This window comes from Tamandua tetradactyla, chromosome 20 (genome assembly GCF_023851605.1).
Source record: "Tamandua tetradactyla isolate mTamTet1 chromosome 20, mTamTet1.pri, whole genome shotgun sequence".
NCBI classification, from domain to species: domain Eukaryota; kingdom Metazoa; phylum Chordata; class Mammalia; order Pilosa; family Myrmecophagidae; genus Tamandua; species Tamandua tetradactyla.
The window spans coordinates 39,472,229-39,489,532 of record NC_135346.1 but is presented as its reverse complement, the minus strand read 5'-3'; the positions used below and the strand labels follow the sequence as shown (position 1 = coordinate 39,489,532).

General features: G+C 41.0%; 1 protein-coding gene across 28 annotated transcripts in view; it reads right to left on the bottom strand.

The window, feature by feature from the left end:
* LOC143664558 (uncharacterized) overlaps positions 1-17,304 on the bottom strand; it is a 191,938-nt gene that overhangs the window by 106,602 nt on the left and 68,032 nt on the right. For 2 of the 28 annotated variants that reach the window (XR_013166499.1, XR_013166486.1), the window contains exon 4: positions 15,306-15,477. The exons of the other annotated variants lie outside the window; for them this stretch is intronic. The gene's annotated coding sequence lies outside the window, so the exon portion shown is untranslated. Of the gene's footprint in view, positions 1-15,305; positions 15,478-17,304 lie in introns of those variants that run through there. 28 annotated transcript variants of the gene reach the window in all.

Below are 17,304 nucleotides of genomic sequence, written 5' to 3'. Positions count from 1 at the left end.
CTCCAATTTTCCTTACTCTGCCCTACTGTTTTTATTTTTATTTTTCAATGGCACTTGCCACCTTCTAGCATACGATAGAATTTATTATTACGCTATCTTAGGTTTAGGTAAACCTCAGAGTAGGTCTTGCTTTGTGTGTCCTCAGTGCCTGGAACTGTGTAGGCATATACAACAGGCATTCTGCAAATACTTGTTGAATAGATGACTGATTAAAGAAAATTGCTAAAAGTCAAATACTTCTCTTGGAATAAAACCTATAAAATAAAATTTGGCTCTCTTTCTCCGCCGGCCCGCCGCGCGGCGCATGCGCCCCCGCAGCAGCCGAGCCGCCCGACCTCCCTGCCCCCTCTCTTTCTCCGCCGGCCCGCCGCGCGGCGCACGCGCCCCCGCAGCAGCCGAGCCGCCCGACCTCCCTGCCCCCTCTCTTTCTCCGCCGGCCCGCCGCGCGGCGCACGCGCCCCCGCAGCAGCCGAGCCGCCCGACCTCCCTGCCCCCTCTCTTTCTCCGCCAGCCCGCCGCGCGGCGCACGCGCCCCCGCAGCAGCCGAGCCGCCCGACCTCCCTGCCCCCTCTCTTTCTCCGCCGGCCCGCCGCGCGGCGCACGCGCCCCCGCAGCAGCCGAGCCGCCCGACCTCCCTGCCCCCTCTCTTTCTCCGCCGGCCCGCCGCGCGGCGCACGCGCCCCCGCAGCAGCCGAGCCGCCCGACCTCCCTGCCCCCTCTCTTTCTCCGCCGGCCCGCCGCGCGGCGCACGCGCCCCCGCAGCAGCCGAGCCGCCCGACCTCCCTACCCCCTCTCTTTCTCGGGCGGCTCGGCTGCTGCGGGGGCCCCTCCTCCCCCTCCTGCTCCGGCTGCTCTCCAACCAACACGGTGCCCTCTTCCCCCGCCTTCACCGTGCTCCTCCACCACCAGCCTCGACAGCCTTGCCGCCCTCACCTTTCCTCCTCCAGAACAACTACTGGGGGAGTGGAGATAATACAGAGCAGCTCCCGGAGCCACGAGGGAGATTAAAGGGACAGCGTACCCCATCCTGGAACGGCTGACTATCTGGGAGAACCAGCTCCGGTGAGATCACCAAGGGGCACGGGCTTTCCTGGGTGGGACAGCAAGCGACCGGAGTCCCTCCCTTCCACCTTCCCAGGCCAGCTGGTAGAATTGGACAGGCGGTCCCCTTAGGCCGCGGCGGCTGGTGCCCCCACCACACGAGGCCCCCCGGAACAACTGAGATAGTTGGGTCGGAAATCCCCAGACTGCGGAGAACAGTGACCGGGGGATCCCTTCCAAACACGTGACTCCCCCGTCGGCTGGGAACAGTGCACTCTCCCGGGCTGCGACAGCCGGCGACCCTCCCCGCGTTTGGAACCCCGGGCCGGCTGGCATTCTTCCAAGACGCTTCGGTTGCCGAACCTGCCCTACGGCGAGAGTTTTCCAGAGTTGAGGGACCCACAGCAACTTTCGCTGGTGGAACCCACAGACAGGCGTGTGCCACGTGCGCCACCTACTGGGCAGGATAGAAAGAACAGAACCGAGAGACTGCGCAGAAAAATCTTTCAACCTGTGGGGTCGAACACCCGGGGAAATCTGACTAAATGCCCAGACGCCAGCAGAAGATAACGGATCACGCTCAGAAAATTGAACATATGGCCCAGTCAAACGAAGAAACCAATAGTTCAAATGAGATACAGGAGCTGAAACAACTAATGCTGAATATACGAACAGAAATGGAAAACCTCTTCAAAAACGAAATCGATAAATTGAGGGAGGACATGAAGAAGACATGGGCTGAACATAAAGAAGAAATAGAAAAACTGAAAAAACAAATCACAGAACTTATGGAAGTGAAAGATAAAGTAGAAAAGATGGAAAAAACAATGGATACCTACAATGACAGATTTAAAGAAACAGAAGATAGAATTAGTGATTTGGAGGATGAAACATCTGAACTCCAAAAAGAAACAGAAACTATCCGGAAAAGAATGGAAAAATTTGAACAAGGTATCAGGGAACTCAAGGACAATGTGAAACGTACAAATATACGTGTAGTGGGTATCCCAGAAGGAGAAGAGAAGGGAAAAGGAGGAGAAAAACTAATGGAAGAAATTTTCACTGAAAATTTCCCAACTCTTATGAAAGACCTAAAATTACAGATCCAAGAAGTGCAGCGCACCCCAAAGAGATTAGACACAAATAGGCGTTCCCCAAGACACTTACTAGTTAGAATGTCAGAGGTCAAAGAGAAAGAGAGGATCTTGAAGGCAGCGAGAGAAAAACAATCCGTCACCTACAAGGGAAACCCAATAAGACTATGTGTAGATTTCTCAGCAGAAACCATGGAAGCTAGAAGACAGTGGGATGATATATTTAAGTTACTAAAAGAGAAAAACTGCCAGCCAAGACTCCTATATCCAGCAAAATTGTCCTTCAAAAATGAGGGAGAAATTAAAACATTCTCAGACAAAAAGTCACTAAGAGAATTTGTGACCAAGAGACCAGCTTTGCAAGAAATACTAAAGGAAGCACTAGAGTCAGATACAAAAAGACAGAAGAGAGAGACATGGAGAAAAGTGTAGAAAGAAGGAAAGACAGATATGATATATATAATACAAAAGGCAAAATGGTAGAGGAAAATATTATCCAAACAGTAATAACTCTAAATGTCAATGGACTGAATTCCCCAATTAAAAGACATAGACTGGCAGAATGGATTAAAAAACAGGATCCTTCTATACGCTGTCTACAGGAAACACATCTTAGACCCAAAGATAAATATAGGTTGAAAGTGAAAGGTTGGGAAAAGATATTTCATGCAAACAACAACCAGAAAAGAGCAGGAGTGGCTATACTAATATCCAACAAATTAGACTTCAAATGTAAAGCAGTTAAAAGAGACAAAGAAGGACACTATATACTAATAAAAGGAACAATTAAACAAGAAGACATAACAATCATAAATATTTACGCACCGAACCAGAATGCCCCAAAATACGTGAGGAATACACTGCAAACACTGAAAAGGGAAATAGACACATATACCATAATAGTTGGAGACTTCAATTCACCACTCTCATCAATGGACAGAACATCTACACAGAGGATCAATAAAGAAATAGAGAACCTGAATACTACTATAAATGAACTTGACTTAACAGACATTTATAGGACATTACATCCCACAACAGCAGGATACACCTTTTTCTCAAGTGCTCATGGATCATTCTCAAAGATAGACCATATGCTGGGTCACAAAGCAAGTCTTAACAAATTTAAAAAGATTGAAATCATACACAACACTTTCTCGGATCATAAAGGAATGAAGTTGGAAATCAATAATAGGCGGAGTGCCAGAAAATTCATAAATACATGGAGGCTCAACAACACACTCTTAAACAACAAGTGGGTCAAAGAAGAAATTGCAAGAGAAATTAGTAAATACCTAGAGGCAAATGAAAATGAAGACACAACATATCAAAACTTATGGGACGCAGCAAAGGCAGTGCTAAGAGGGAAATTTATTGCCCTAAATGCCTTTATCAGAAAAGAAGAAAAGGCAAAAATGCAGGAATTAACTGTCCACTTGGAAGAACTGGAGAAAGAACAGCAAACTAATCCCAAAGCAAGCAAAAGGAAAGAAATAACAAAGATTAGAGCAGAAATAAATGAAATTGAAAACATGAAAACAATAGAGAAAATCAATAAGACCAGAAGTTGGTTCTATGAGAAAATCAACAAGATTGATGGGCCCTTAGCAAGATTGACAAAAAGAAGAAGAGAGAGGATGCAAATAAATAAGATTAGAAATGAAAGAGGAGACATAACTACTGACCTCACAGAAATAAAGGAGGTAATAACAGGATACTATGAACAACTTTACGCTAATAAATACAACAATTTAGAAGAAATGGACAGGTTCCTGGAAAGACAGGAACAACCAACTTTGACTCAAGAAGAAATAGACGACCTCAACAAACCAATCACAAGTAAAGAGATTGAATTAGTTATTCAAAACCTCCCTAAAAAGAAAAGTCCAGGACCAGACGGCTTCACATGTGAATTCTATCAAACGTTCCAGAAAGAATTAGTACCTACGCTCCTCAAACTCTTCAACATAATCGAAGTGGAGGGAAAACTACCTAATTCATTCTATGAAGCCAACATCACCCTCATACCAAAACCAGGCAAAGATATTACAAAAAAAGAAAACTACAGACCAATCTCTCTAATGAATACAGATGCAAAAATCCTCAATAAAATTCTAGCAAATCGTATCCAACAACACATTAAAAGAATTATACATCATGACCAAGTAGGATTCATCCCAGGTATGCAAGGATGGTTCAACATAAGAAAATCAATTAATGTAATACACCATATCAACAAATCAAAGCAGAAAAATCACATGATCATCTCAATTGATGCAGAGAAGACATTTGACAAGATTCAACATCCTTTCCTGCTGAAAACACTTCAAAAGATAGGAATACAAGGGAACTTCCTTAAAATGATAGAGGGAATATATGAAAAACCCACAGCTAATATCATCCTCAATGGGGAAAAATTGAAAACTTTCCCCCTAAGATCAGGAACAAGACAAGGATGTCCACTATCACCACTATTATTCAACATTGTGTTGGAGGTTCTAGCCAGAGCAATTAGGCAAGAAAAAGAAATACAAGGCATCAAAATTGGAAAGGAAGAAGTAAAACTATCACTGTTTGCAGACGATATGATACTATATGTAGAAAACCCAGAAAAATCCACAACAAAATTACTAGAGCTAATAAATGAGTACAGCAAAGTAGCAGGCTACAAGATCAACATTCAAAAATCTGTAGCTTTTCTATACACTAGTAATGAACAAGCTGAGGTAGAAATCAAGAAACGAATCCCATTTACAATCGCAACTAAAAGAATAAAATACCTAGGAATAAATTTAACCAAAGAGACAAAAAACCTATATAAAGAAAACTACAAAAAACTGTTAAAAGAAATCACAGAAGACCTAAATAGATGGAAGGGCGTACCGTGTTCATGGATTGGAAGACTAAATATAGTTAAGATGTCAATCCTACCTAAATTGATTTACAGATTCAATGCAATACCAATCAAAATTCCAACAACATATTTTTCAGAAATAGAAAAACCAATAAGCAAATTTATCTGGAAGGGCAGGGTACCCCGAATTGCTAAAAACATCTTGAGGAAAAAAAACGAAGCTGGAGGTCTCGCGCTGCCTGACTTTAAGGCATATTATGAAGCCACAGTGGTCAAAACAGCATGGTATTGGCATAAAGATAGATATATCGACCAATGGAATCGAATAGAGTGCTCAGATATAGACCCTCTCATCTATGGACATTTGATCTTTGATAAGGCAGTCAAGCCAACTCACCTGGGACAGAACAGTCTCTTCAATAAATGGTGCCTAGAGAACTGGATATCCATATGCAAAAGAATGAAAGAAGACCCATCTCTCACACCCTATACAAAAGTTAACTCAAAATGGATCAAAGATCTAAACATTAGGTCTAAGACCATAAAACAGTTAGAGGAAAATGTTGGGAGATATCTTATGGATCTTACAACTGGAGGTGGTTTTATGGACCTTAAACCTAAAGCAAGAACACTGAAGAAGGAAATAAATAAATGGGAGCTTCTCAAAATTAAACACTTTTGTGCATCAGAGAACTTCATCAAGAAAGTAGAAAGACAGCCTACACAATGGGAGACAATATTTGGAAATGACATATCAGATAAGGGTCTAGTATCCAGAATTTATAAAGAGATTATTCAACTCAACAACAAAAAGACAGCCAACCCAATTACAAAATGGGAAAAAGACTTAAACAGACACCTACCAGAAGAAGAAATACGGATGGCCAAGAGGCACATGAAGAGATGCTCAATGTCCCTGGCCATTAGAGAAATGCAAATCAAAACCACAATGAGATATCATCTCACACCCACCAGAATGGCCATTATCAACAAAACAGAAAACGACAAGTGCTGGAGAGGATGCGGAGAAAGAGGCACACTTATTCACTGTTGGTGGGAATGTCAAAGGGTGCAACCACTGTGGAAGGCAGTTTGGCGGTTCCTCAAAAAGCTGAATATAGAATTGCCATACGACCCAGCAATACCATTGCTAGGTATCTACTCAAAGGACTTAAGGGCAAAGACACAAACGGACATTTGCACACCAATGTTTATAGCAGCGTTATTTACAATTGCAAAGAGATGGAAACACCCAAAATCTCCATCAACAGAAGAGTGGCTAAACAAACTGTGGTATATACATACGATGGAATATTATGCAGCTTTAAGACAAGATAAACTTGTGAACCATGTAATAACATGGATGGACCTAGAGAATATTATGCTGAGTGAATCCAGCCAAAAACTAAAGGACAAATACTGTATGGTCCCACTGTTGTGAACGGACATTCGAGAATAAACTTGAAATATGTCATTGGTAACAGAGTTCAGCAGGAGTTAGAAACAGGGTAAGACAATGGGTAATTGAAGCTGAAGGGATACAGATTGTGCAACAGGACTAGATACAAAAACTCAAAAATGGACAGCACAATAATACCTAATTGTAAAGTAATCATGTTAAAATACTGAATGAAGCTGCATCTGAGCTATAGGGTTTTTTTTTGTTTTTGTTTGCTTGTTGGTTTGTTTGTTGTTGTTGTTTTTTACTATTACTACTACTTTTATTTCTTTTCTTTATATTAACATTTTATATCTTTTTCTGTTGTGTTGCTAGTTCCTCTAAACTGATGCAAATGTACTAAGAAACAATGATCATGCATCTATGTGATGATGTTAAGAATTACTGAGTACATATGTAGAATGGTATGATTTCTAAATGTCGTGTTAATTTCTTTTTTTTCTTTCCGTTAATAAAAAAAAAAATAAAATAAAATAAAATAAAATAAAATTTGTTCAATTTCTCTGGTAAGGTAACCATGCTAAACATATGAGAGACTTTATTATTATTGTTGTTAATTAAAGAATTATCAAAAAGATAGAAAAAATAAAAAGAACAAGTACTGTGTGAAAGGTGAACATTCCAGGGAAGGCGGCTGAAAGCAGAGGATTGATAGGTTCCCCCTCTGACAGGTCCCTTTTTCAGTCCCATGCATTTACTCCCTCCTTGATAAGAGAAAATAGAAGTGAAAATACCAACCAACATCATCAAATCCTGACAACATCCCAGGCCCTGAGCAAAGCAATTTAGAAGCATAATCTCACATAATTCTCACAGTGATACATTGGAAGAGTTGCTGGGATTGTCATTCCTGTTTTACAGATGAGAAAACTGAGTCCCAGAGAAGTTAAGTAATTCCCTCAAGATCACAGGGTTATTACTTAGCAGTGCTGGGCTTTAAACCTGGATTTCTCTGATTCTGACCTGCAACTTCAGGTTCTTTATCATATTGCCTCATTTTCATTCTCTTTTTGCCTCTTACTCACTCTCTTGTTGACTAGTCTATACCGTAAAGGAGAAGTTAAAGAAGGGGAAGAAGTAGTCATTTTAATCTTTGGAGTAGAAACAGCAGAATAGCTAAGTAGACGCATTCCAGCTGGCCTAGCCCATCTCCTCATTGCCCCCAGAGCTCGCAAAAGTTGCGATTAGATGCTGTCTATGAACTCAGAAGGCTCCTTCGGTTCCCACCTTCTTTAATCAATTTAATCTCAAAGAGTTAAGAAAACGCTTCTCATTGAATTGTTTGCCCCACCAGGAGATCCACGTACCTGACCTACCTCCTTTGCACACCAGGTCTTGATTTAATCTGTTGTAACGCCACCTCAAGCCCCCCAGGGCAGATGGTGCCAGAGGGTTAACTCACAGCAAGTTCTGCCATCAGACTGCAGAGCAGTTACCAAACTGCTCTCCTCTGAGCCCAAAGAATTATTCAAAGATTCCTTGGGTGCTCCTGCGGGATGGGGGTGACAAGGGGAGGGGCCCACGTCCACCAGAGGACTCTGCTTTTTATCTACTTTTCATCTCGGATTTCTGAATGCGATTTGTTTCTGAGGGGACATCAGCCATAAAAGAGAAAATTATGAATGTCATAAGATAGAGGATCATAATTCCCCACAAAGAGCATTCTATCAAAAGAAAATTGAATCACGGTTTGGCCTTGCCATTGCCTGGAGCAAATCACTTAACCCCTTCAGGACTCAGTTATTTTACCTGCAAAATGAGAGGATTGTATATTAAAGCTGTTTAATTGTGTGTGACAAATATACCATAGTAATGTCAACCACAGGGAAAGCTGAGTGTGAAGTATACAGGAACGCTCTGTAATATTCTTGTGACTGTTCTGTAAATCTGAAACTATTCTAAAATAAAAGTTTTATGAAATGCTTAAATAATGAGATTTCTAAGGTCTGTTCCCACTCAAAAAAAAAATGCACTTGATTGCTGTCCTTTAAAGAATGCTACCTTGGTAAAACTACTGATGTTTACAAGTAATGTTATGGTTTTGAGAGAGTATATTGGCCCCAATGCTTCAATCAAGTCACTGAATAAAATGGACAAGTATTTGCTCCTCAGCAAAGTTTCCTGCTTCCTTTCCTACCGGATCCTTCAAGGACACTTAATGACAATGCACTGGCTTCCAAAATCCCTCCAACACAATCGATTCCATGGGGCTAGGGTCAATCTATAAATTGGGTGTTGGAACCAAATTGCACCGCTATCGCTGAGTAGAGTGGCCATAATGAAATTGTAGCTATTTGACCTGCTTACATGAAAGGACTTGAGGAAAAAAAAAATCCATTAATCAATTTGTTTCTTGAGGCAACTTAGCAACAGGGATCCCAACAATGAGTTAGGTGCTTTTGCTAATAAGCAAGTTGGATCAAATAGTTAGTGGCATCAACTTAATTTAACTTTTAGGGTATTGATTTTCATTAGGAAGACTCAATGCAACCTTCCTACCTTCTTACATACATCCCTTTTCCTTTTGGAACAAGCTATGCTTCAAAACTGTCCCAGGGGAATATCTCCAGAAGTTCATTTCAACATGGGAAAAATTGTGGAATCTTGTTTGGCAGTCCAGGACTCTAGTTGTTAGGAAACCAACACAGAACGATTTCTAAGCCCCATACCTCAATGATCAATCCCCAACTGTTTCTTTTTTTTTTTTTTAAACTCATACCCTCTATAAGATTTCCTCATAGTATCTTCTTTATACCCCTCCCCATCATTTTGGTTGAGCTTTTGTTTATATGTTCATTAATTCATTCACTTGTTCAATAAATTTTTATTGAGCATCTACCATACCCAGGTACAGTGTTGGTGCTGAGGATACTTTGGAAATGAAAAGCCATGGGCCCTGCCTTTGTGGAGCTTACACTCTAACAGAGAAGCCAGATACTTAACAAGTAAATAAATATATAATTACATAGTGTGGTGAATGCTATGATGGAAACCAAAAGAAAGCATGACAGAGAATCACAGGGGTGAATCAACTTATAGATATGATAGCCAGGAAATAATAAAAGCTAATATTTTTTGAGAGCTACCCTAAATATTTTACATATATTTTCTTATTTAAAGCTTCTAGCATTCCTATGGGGAATGAAGGTATTAGCACAACCTCTGTTTTTTAGAAGAGGAAATTGATGAACAGAGAATTTGCCCAGGATCACATCATTAGCATTTACCCAGATTCAAATTTGACCCCAGCAGTCCTGATCCAGGGCCCACACTCAACACTACATTCCCCCAAGAGACATTATTTACTTTGGTAACTAAAAGCTTGCAATGAATCACCCAAACGAGCAGGAGAGGCAGGGTATTCAGTGAAGTTCAACCAGCATGCATGGAGTCCAGAGGCAAGAAAGTGGTTGGCATTCAAGGAGGCAGGCTTAGCTGGAGATTAATAGGTAAGAGAAACCAAGCAGGAGATGAACTTTATTTTCTGTAGATATATTATAAAAACATTTTGGATATGTTTTAAAAACTACATATATCGGTCCCAAACCAGAGATTCTGAAACACCCCAGTTGAAAGTTGTCACAAACGGCATGAACTAAACCATGAACAGAATAATGCTGGACTCCAAATCTCATCTTCTTAGAACACAAAGAGCTTCTATCTTACATTGCCGAAGACAGTCCTTTAACCATTTCATTTGGCTCTGTAAATCTATTTAATATCTGTCTATGACACCAGAATTGAACTTCTTAAAGGCAAGAAACCATCATATTCATCTTTGTCGCCCCAGCCCCTTACACGATCCATGGTATACAGTGAGTGTCTAATAAAGGTAGGATAGATGAATAAATGACAAGTGATGAATGGGTAATGGTGCCATGTGTAGCATCTCATCAACAAAAGTTTGAGGAAGAAGGAGGGAGGGTACGGAAGGCTTTGTTTGTGCTGAAGAATGAGGGCGTATTTGTGGGGCAAGGTAGGTAGGGGACTGGGCAGAGAGTGCACCAGCCAGGGTGAACTCTGCAAAACAGAAATCTAGGCAGTCATTCCAAAGTTTAAGGTTTTTCATCCGCTTTTAAGTGTAGAAATCAAAGCTGTCATTCACGAATCTGATTGTTGATGCTTTGGCAATTCTGTGTTTAGATGTCGCCCCCCCACCCTGATTATCACCAAAAGGAATAAGAGTTGTAACAAGTTCAAGTTGTCGCGGTCTGTTTACCTCTAGTGTCTTCAGCTGTTTAGATCATGGTGTGATCTGTTGTGTAAGTGACTACACAAAACCTTGGTCCGGAATCATCAGGTTAAACTCCTCAGCTCTCATTTGCCCTCTGCCCAGAGAAAACCGTGTTTGTGAACCTATTCAGTTGCTGGGGGGTCCAGAGGGAGAGGGCTTCAGAAGTGTGATATTTAAGAGCCGGAGGAAGGAAGAGCTCAATGTGGATACTGGGCCCCTATTTTATTCCATGCCGTATGCCAGGATCCGAGCCTTCTCGGCTGATTCCCATTTGTCTTTCTCCTGTGGAATAGTTCAGATTTACAGTGCCATCTGTTGAGGAGCGCAGGCCCAGGGCTTCACAGTTCAGCCTGCGGCCTTTCTGCCACCCGAGGTCGGGAGGCGGTCCCGGAGTGGCTGGTGCCAGGCTCGTGACATCCTTGCCTGCGCCAGGCTGGGCAGACTCCGAAGAGTGATGGACTAGGACCCCAGCCAGGCCACCTCCTCTTCTTTCTGCATCTGAATGGGTGGCGTGGACGCGATCTCTAAGTCCTCCTTGTTTGTGAGCGCCTTGCATTTTCTCGCTCACGTTGTTGAAAAAAACAGTCTCCTGGCTCAGATCTGGGCTCCCTGGGCCTGGGCTCTTCTGCATTGTACATTAACTCCTCTCTATTCTGGCATTCTCAGAACCTGCCTTTGCCAGGGCTTTAGGGGGTGGCTGCTGAACTGTGACTCTGACTAAGAAAAAGACTGTCACAAAATTACTAGAGTATGATGCAGACAATAAAGGGCACAATGCTTGGAACGCTAAAATGCTGTTCGGATGTATTTGAGATCTATCCATGTGTCCTGCTTCACCCAGGAAAGCCTTTTCATTTCCAAAGCAAAGCTACCGCTGTCTGAAATTGACACATAAAAATGCACCCCAGCTCCTCTTGCACTGGCAAGCGCTGCTGCAATCAACAGGCCCTGTGCGTGCACTGGAATTTGAAATCGGGCCACACTCCAGCATACCAGGCTGGAGCAGTAACAAGCGGAAGTGCCACGGATTGATGGGTAGGAACCTGCTCTGTCGTTCTATTTGCCTCACCTTCTGCTTGAACAGCAGTTCATCTTTGCAGACTGCTTTCCTGTGCCCATACTTCATCTAATTTGATCCCATAACAACCCTGGAAAACATGCAGAGTGTGTCTCATCTCTCCCATTCTCACTTGGCTAAGGAGAGTCAAGATGTATATGTGATTTGCCCAAGGTCACATGGGTTTTTTTTGGTTGACACATCCTCCAACTCATAATCCAGCGTCCTTGCCTCAGTATCATATTTTCACTCCTCTTTTATACTTTTCTTAAACATAAAAGAACCACGTTTACACCAGGACTAGCCAAGGCATAACAAACACTTGATGTTGCAATTTGCCTTTGAGGAGGTCAGAACCTTATTTTAGTTGTTTTTGTAATTCACACTTAGCCGCTTGAGAAGCATGGCCTCATGGGCTGGTCCAGCTGGCTTTGAGTTATCTATGAAAAAGGTGTGTGCAAAATGATTTGCTAAATGGCAACAACAATAATAGCAGTGGCTCACATGTAATAGATATTAACTCTGTGCCAGGAACTGTTCTGTTTTCTATGTATTTAAACCTCACCATGACTCTGTGGTGGATTTTACAGTGTTTTACCATTTTACAGGGAAAAAATAAAATAAAACTGAGACAAAGAGAGGTCAGGCAGCCTGCATAAGATCACATGATTACTACGGAGCTGAGCCAAATTTGAACTCTTAACTCGGAAACCATGCTCTCAACCACTTTCACTACAAATTAAATAAGTGGGACAAAGGAAAATTGAGGGAGATGATATTTAGACAACAACAAAACACTGTCAAGTACTCTTAAATCACAGTCCTCAGTACATGATCAACTAAATGGAAATGGTTTCTCTCTATTTTATAAAATAGGTCCTGAGGAGTTATATCTGATATCTCTTAAATCAAAGATCATTAAAGAAATCCCATTTTAGAAACAGTGAGAGTGTTTAGATTTATTTCTTAATCAGACTAGTGTTTCGGGATTACTGGATCATCTTCTGTCTACTCAGACCCCAACCCAACTGCCAGCCTTCCTGTCATCCAGGACACGTGATCTGTTTCCAGCAGCCATTTAATAATCATCAGACCCCATTGCATAGTCTGTTAATAGGAGACCTCAGCCCTCTCTCCACTGGCATGGTCAAGATCACAACTTGGATTATCAGTGTAAGCAAAACATCATGTGCTAAAAACCATGAGATGTGATCAAAAGCCAGTGGGGGTACATGGGTGGTTCAGTGGTAGAATGCTCGCCTTCCATACAGGAGACCTGGGTTTGATTCCCAGACCATGCACCTTAAAAAAAAAAAAAAAAAAAAAAAAAAAGCCGATGGACCAGAAAAGGCAAATACGGCCATACAAGTCACTCACTTCCATGAAAACAAATAAAATGTTCAGCTGTAACAAGGTCAGCAATTTCTTTTAGTGGAGCAGAGATTCTCTCTTCTTTTCCTTGGCACAACAGGCCCAACTACTTTAAAGCTCAACTCTGAGACATGAAGTTGTGCCTGAGAACACTGAAGTCAACGGGTAGGAGTACAGGAAGAGGACAACTGACTTTTTATGCTCAAGAGAAAACCACCTAAAATTCCTTGTTCCCAAAGAAAGCAAATAAACTAATCATTAGCTCAGTCTTAAGTTTAACTGGTTCTTTCCAAACTGCATTCAGTTTTTGCTAAGACATGAATTAATAGTCTCCTTTTTTGTCCTTTATTAAGTATTGAAGACACTGTTCAAGCAAACAGTTATTAGAATGTTTGAGAAAATTATTGAAAAAGTTTGTTTCACAATCAGACTTTGGCAAAATATCAGTTTTATTTTTCAAATTTGCTTCTCTTTCCAATGATAAAAGAGAAAGATGGAGAAAAGCCAGTATGGCTAATGTGAGGTTATTATTATTTTTTTACCTATTCACCTTTATATACTCAATCTCTTTGAACAAATGAATAGTTCTAAGGATAGATAGCCCATTGGGGTGTTTGGGAGATTCCAAAGTAAGGGAAATGAAGCATCCCTCTAACCTGGATTTTTTTAAAAAATGGTGCCAACAAATTTTAGGAGTCTGAATTCCAAATACGACATGAATGTGTGAACCCAACCATGAGGACCAACTTCCCAATTATAAAGAAAAGGAGGATCGGAGAGATTCATCATTAAGCAAGGTGAATCAAATCCAATTTTGATAATTTAAGCATGACTATAAGCCGTGGATTAAATTTCCCTTAACATATACTGGTTTTAGCAATACAAGAAAAAGAGGATTAAGAAAAATGTGCTTTACATTTCCTTCTTCCATATGCTTGAGTGAAAAATGTCTTAAGACATTTAAAAAGCAAAACACACAACTAACAATTTACTGACTCCAAACAGATTTTGTTCTTGCAAACATCTGAAAACTAATGAGAAACTTGAAAAGATAAAAATGAAAGGAGAGCGGGGAAGGGTAGAAAAAGAAAAAGAGAAAGAGTGAAAATACTGAGCTCCACTGAAATCCTACCTTGGCTTAGGAGAGCAAAGAAATCTTGACACAATATATTATTTTTCTCTGTCATCACCACAAATCTGTATTTCAAACTAGAAAACCAGCACATTGTTTCCATTGAGTAGGATTAGCAAAATTTGTTTCATGGAAAACTTTAAAACTAGCCCTAAGTTTAAGTCTCCTTTGGTGAGGTCATAAAGAGCAGCAATCAATTCCAGTTTGCTGGTTATTCATGGTGTCATTTGCTACTTCACATCTGTTTAATTCAGAAGTGACGTTCCCAATTGTGTGCGTTTTCAGCAAGTTCCCATGAAATTACTTCGGTTTTATGTATAGATCATTGTGCACATTTCATGAATTCATGTAGAGCTAAAATAAATAGACACTTAAAAGCTTCACAGTTCCCAATCTTATATATTTTTCCCAAATATAGAAGGAAAAGAAATGGGAAAGGGGTATAAGAGAGGAATGGTTGAATGTTGTGTCTTTCAAGAAAAGATGGCAAAAAGCAGAAGGGATTATTTTTAAACTGTAAATGTTCTGGACAGATTCCCTTTACAGATCATTATAGCATAAAGTATTATTGTTCTTTTTACAGAGACTGGCTCATTTTTATTCTCCCCTATATATGGTTTGGCTGTTACATTCCAGATGTCATGTCCAGTTTCACAGCTTCCTTGGCCAGCCAGGGAGGATGCTATAATTCTTTGTTGTTCTCCTACAGACAAAGGTAGAGCCCTTTCAGCCTTTTGCCAACAGATGGGAGGTTCGTCTTTCCTCACAAGTATATCATTTCTGCCTAACAGTGAATTGATTCCTACCCCACTTCAGAGTTGAGCCTGATGTGGTGAGAATTCCAGGTCAGAGGTAAAAGCCAATGTTTCTGGAGACACAGGAGGAGGGAGGGGGGAGGAGGGGCTTTAATCTCAGGCCTCCTGATTTAGAGGCCTGGGGTAAATGCCACTATAACAAGGCTCCAAACCAACAACAGGATGACATAAGCTCTTCCATTTCTAACCCAGTTACCCACCAGAACCCAAAGCATCCTGAAACTCATGATGTATAAATTTAATTTCTCTTTTATGGCCAGAGCAATGTTTTCCATGATTTATAAATCATTTGGTGGGTGATTTCTTTGAAATCTTTGCCTCATTTATGCTCTTGACCTCTTGACCTCCTGATACATTTATTTATGCCAGAGATCTCTCTGCAGTGGTGCAGTTTAATGTCATTTGCCTGAGACTGGGTGGCTGAAAGGCAAAGAAACAAAGACAGATGTTAAAGGAGGTATACGATGCAAAAATGTGTTTAAAAAGAAGGATAAACAAAGGAAAATGTGAACACTGAAAACATATTATTCCTGCACTATTGATTTATTGCAGGAACCCTCTATTTATTGAATACTTTATGGGTATCTGATTATATGGCAGTTGATGGGACAATGAGAGAATACTGATCCTCTCAGCAAAAATATTTGCTGTAAATGTCATGACATGCCTTGTCTATAATATGATTCTTTCCAGATGGTTATTTTTCAAGTTTCATAAATGGAAAACTATGCCTAAGACAAGGATACATAAAAACGATGCCTTTCTCCTTTGTCTCTTTTTTATTTTAGTTTATTAATACTCTGTTGTTTACCATGAAGCAATGTGCTAAAGAAATCTGGTCAGAATGACATGTGATTAATTGGGCAGGGCACTTCCTACATAGCTCTTTGCTGATAACCCAGCTGTCCAAGAACCATTTCATTATAAGAGATGCAGAGGTAGGCGACAGTCACAAAACCACTGGGAAGCTGGGACTGCTCTAACAGATTGGCACAATTTGTATCACTGGCACTCAGAACCTACAGGGTTTGGGTAGCCCACAGCCAAAGACAGGGTCTGCCTCCCGGGACAGACTGTATTTCTCTGTGCCATTTACTTACGAAGAAAATGGCTCCTCTTCCGCATGCCCTAATCCATTTTACCTGCTGCAGAATTAATTACTCTCTGATTTCATATATACGGTGAGGCACGCAGCATGCACATACATGCTCAACTAGAGACTGTATTACTGACATATTCTAGAAGTAAAATAGCATATTCCACTAGCTATTACAGCTGAATTTAACAATACACTAACACTGAATGACCGATTTTTGATGTTTTAGATGGCAAAGCGTTTTAGCTCTTTGAGCAACCACGTCAGAGGCACGTTCAACTTATGTAAGTTCAACTATGGTGCATGAGCATGGAAGACAAAAATAATGAGAGGGAGAGAAATAATGATTTAAAGAGTGTGTATGAGTTTATCACCTCCTCCCCCAGTTCCACGCAAAGGACACATTATCAGAGTGATTGTGAAATGGGCAACGTAAATCAGCCGCATCCACCCATCGGTTTTGGCTCCCTTATTCCTCTCCTTTTGTGGGCATTTTTTTTGCGGAACTGACCATGGTTTGAGGACAAAGCTGAGTGTGTTATATTTACATCTTACATGCTGATGCAAGATATCAGTGATTTAAATAGAGCTCATTGCAACCCATGCCGCAGCCAGGAGCCCTATGTGTAAGGGCAGAGTGAAAGCTACTAAGAGACATCAATGTAGAGATCAGAAAAGGGAAAAGCCCAAAGGCAAAACAGAGACCACAAATAAGGATTGGGGTCAAGGGATCAGAAACAAAAAGATCAAAGTCAGCTGAAGGTGATAAAATTTTAGCATTCATTATTTCATAGTGCTGGTTATTCTCTTCTTCATGTATTTCTCTATTTTCCAGCTTGTCTGTAACAAGCATGGGTTACTTTTATGATAAGAAGACAAACTGTTAAGGCATTAAATATGATGAAGAATGTGCACAAAAATCAAAGTTTGGGATGCTGTAACATGGAGCAAGAGAGCAACAGGACAGGGGTCATTGTAATAGGCAATGGAAGATCAAGTTCTTTTTTTCTCTGACTTTTTGGTGTCATCTTGGACAGAGTTGGGATTCAAGAGGCCTGGGTTCAAACCCTGGCCCTGCCGCCTTTCGTTTGTAATCTCGAACAAGTTACTTCACTTCTCTGAGCAGTGGTGTACTAGTAAATGTTTAACAA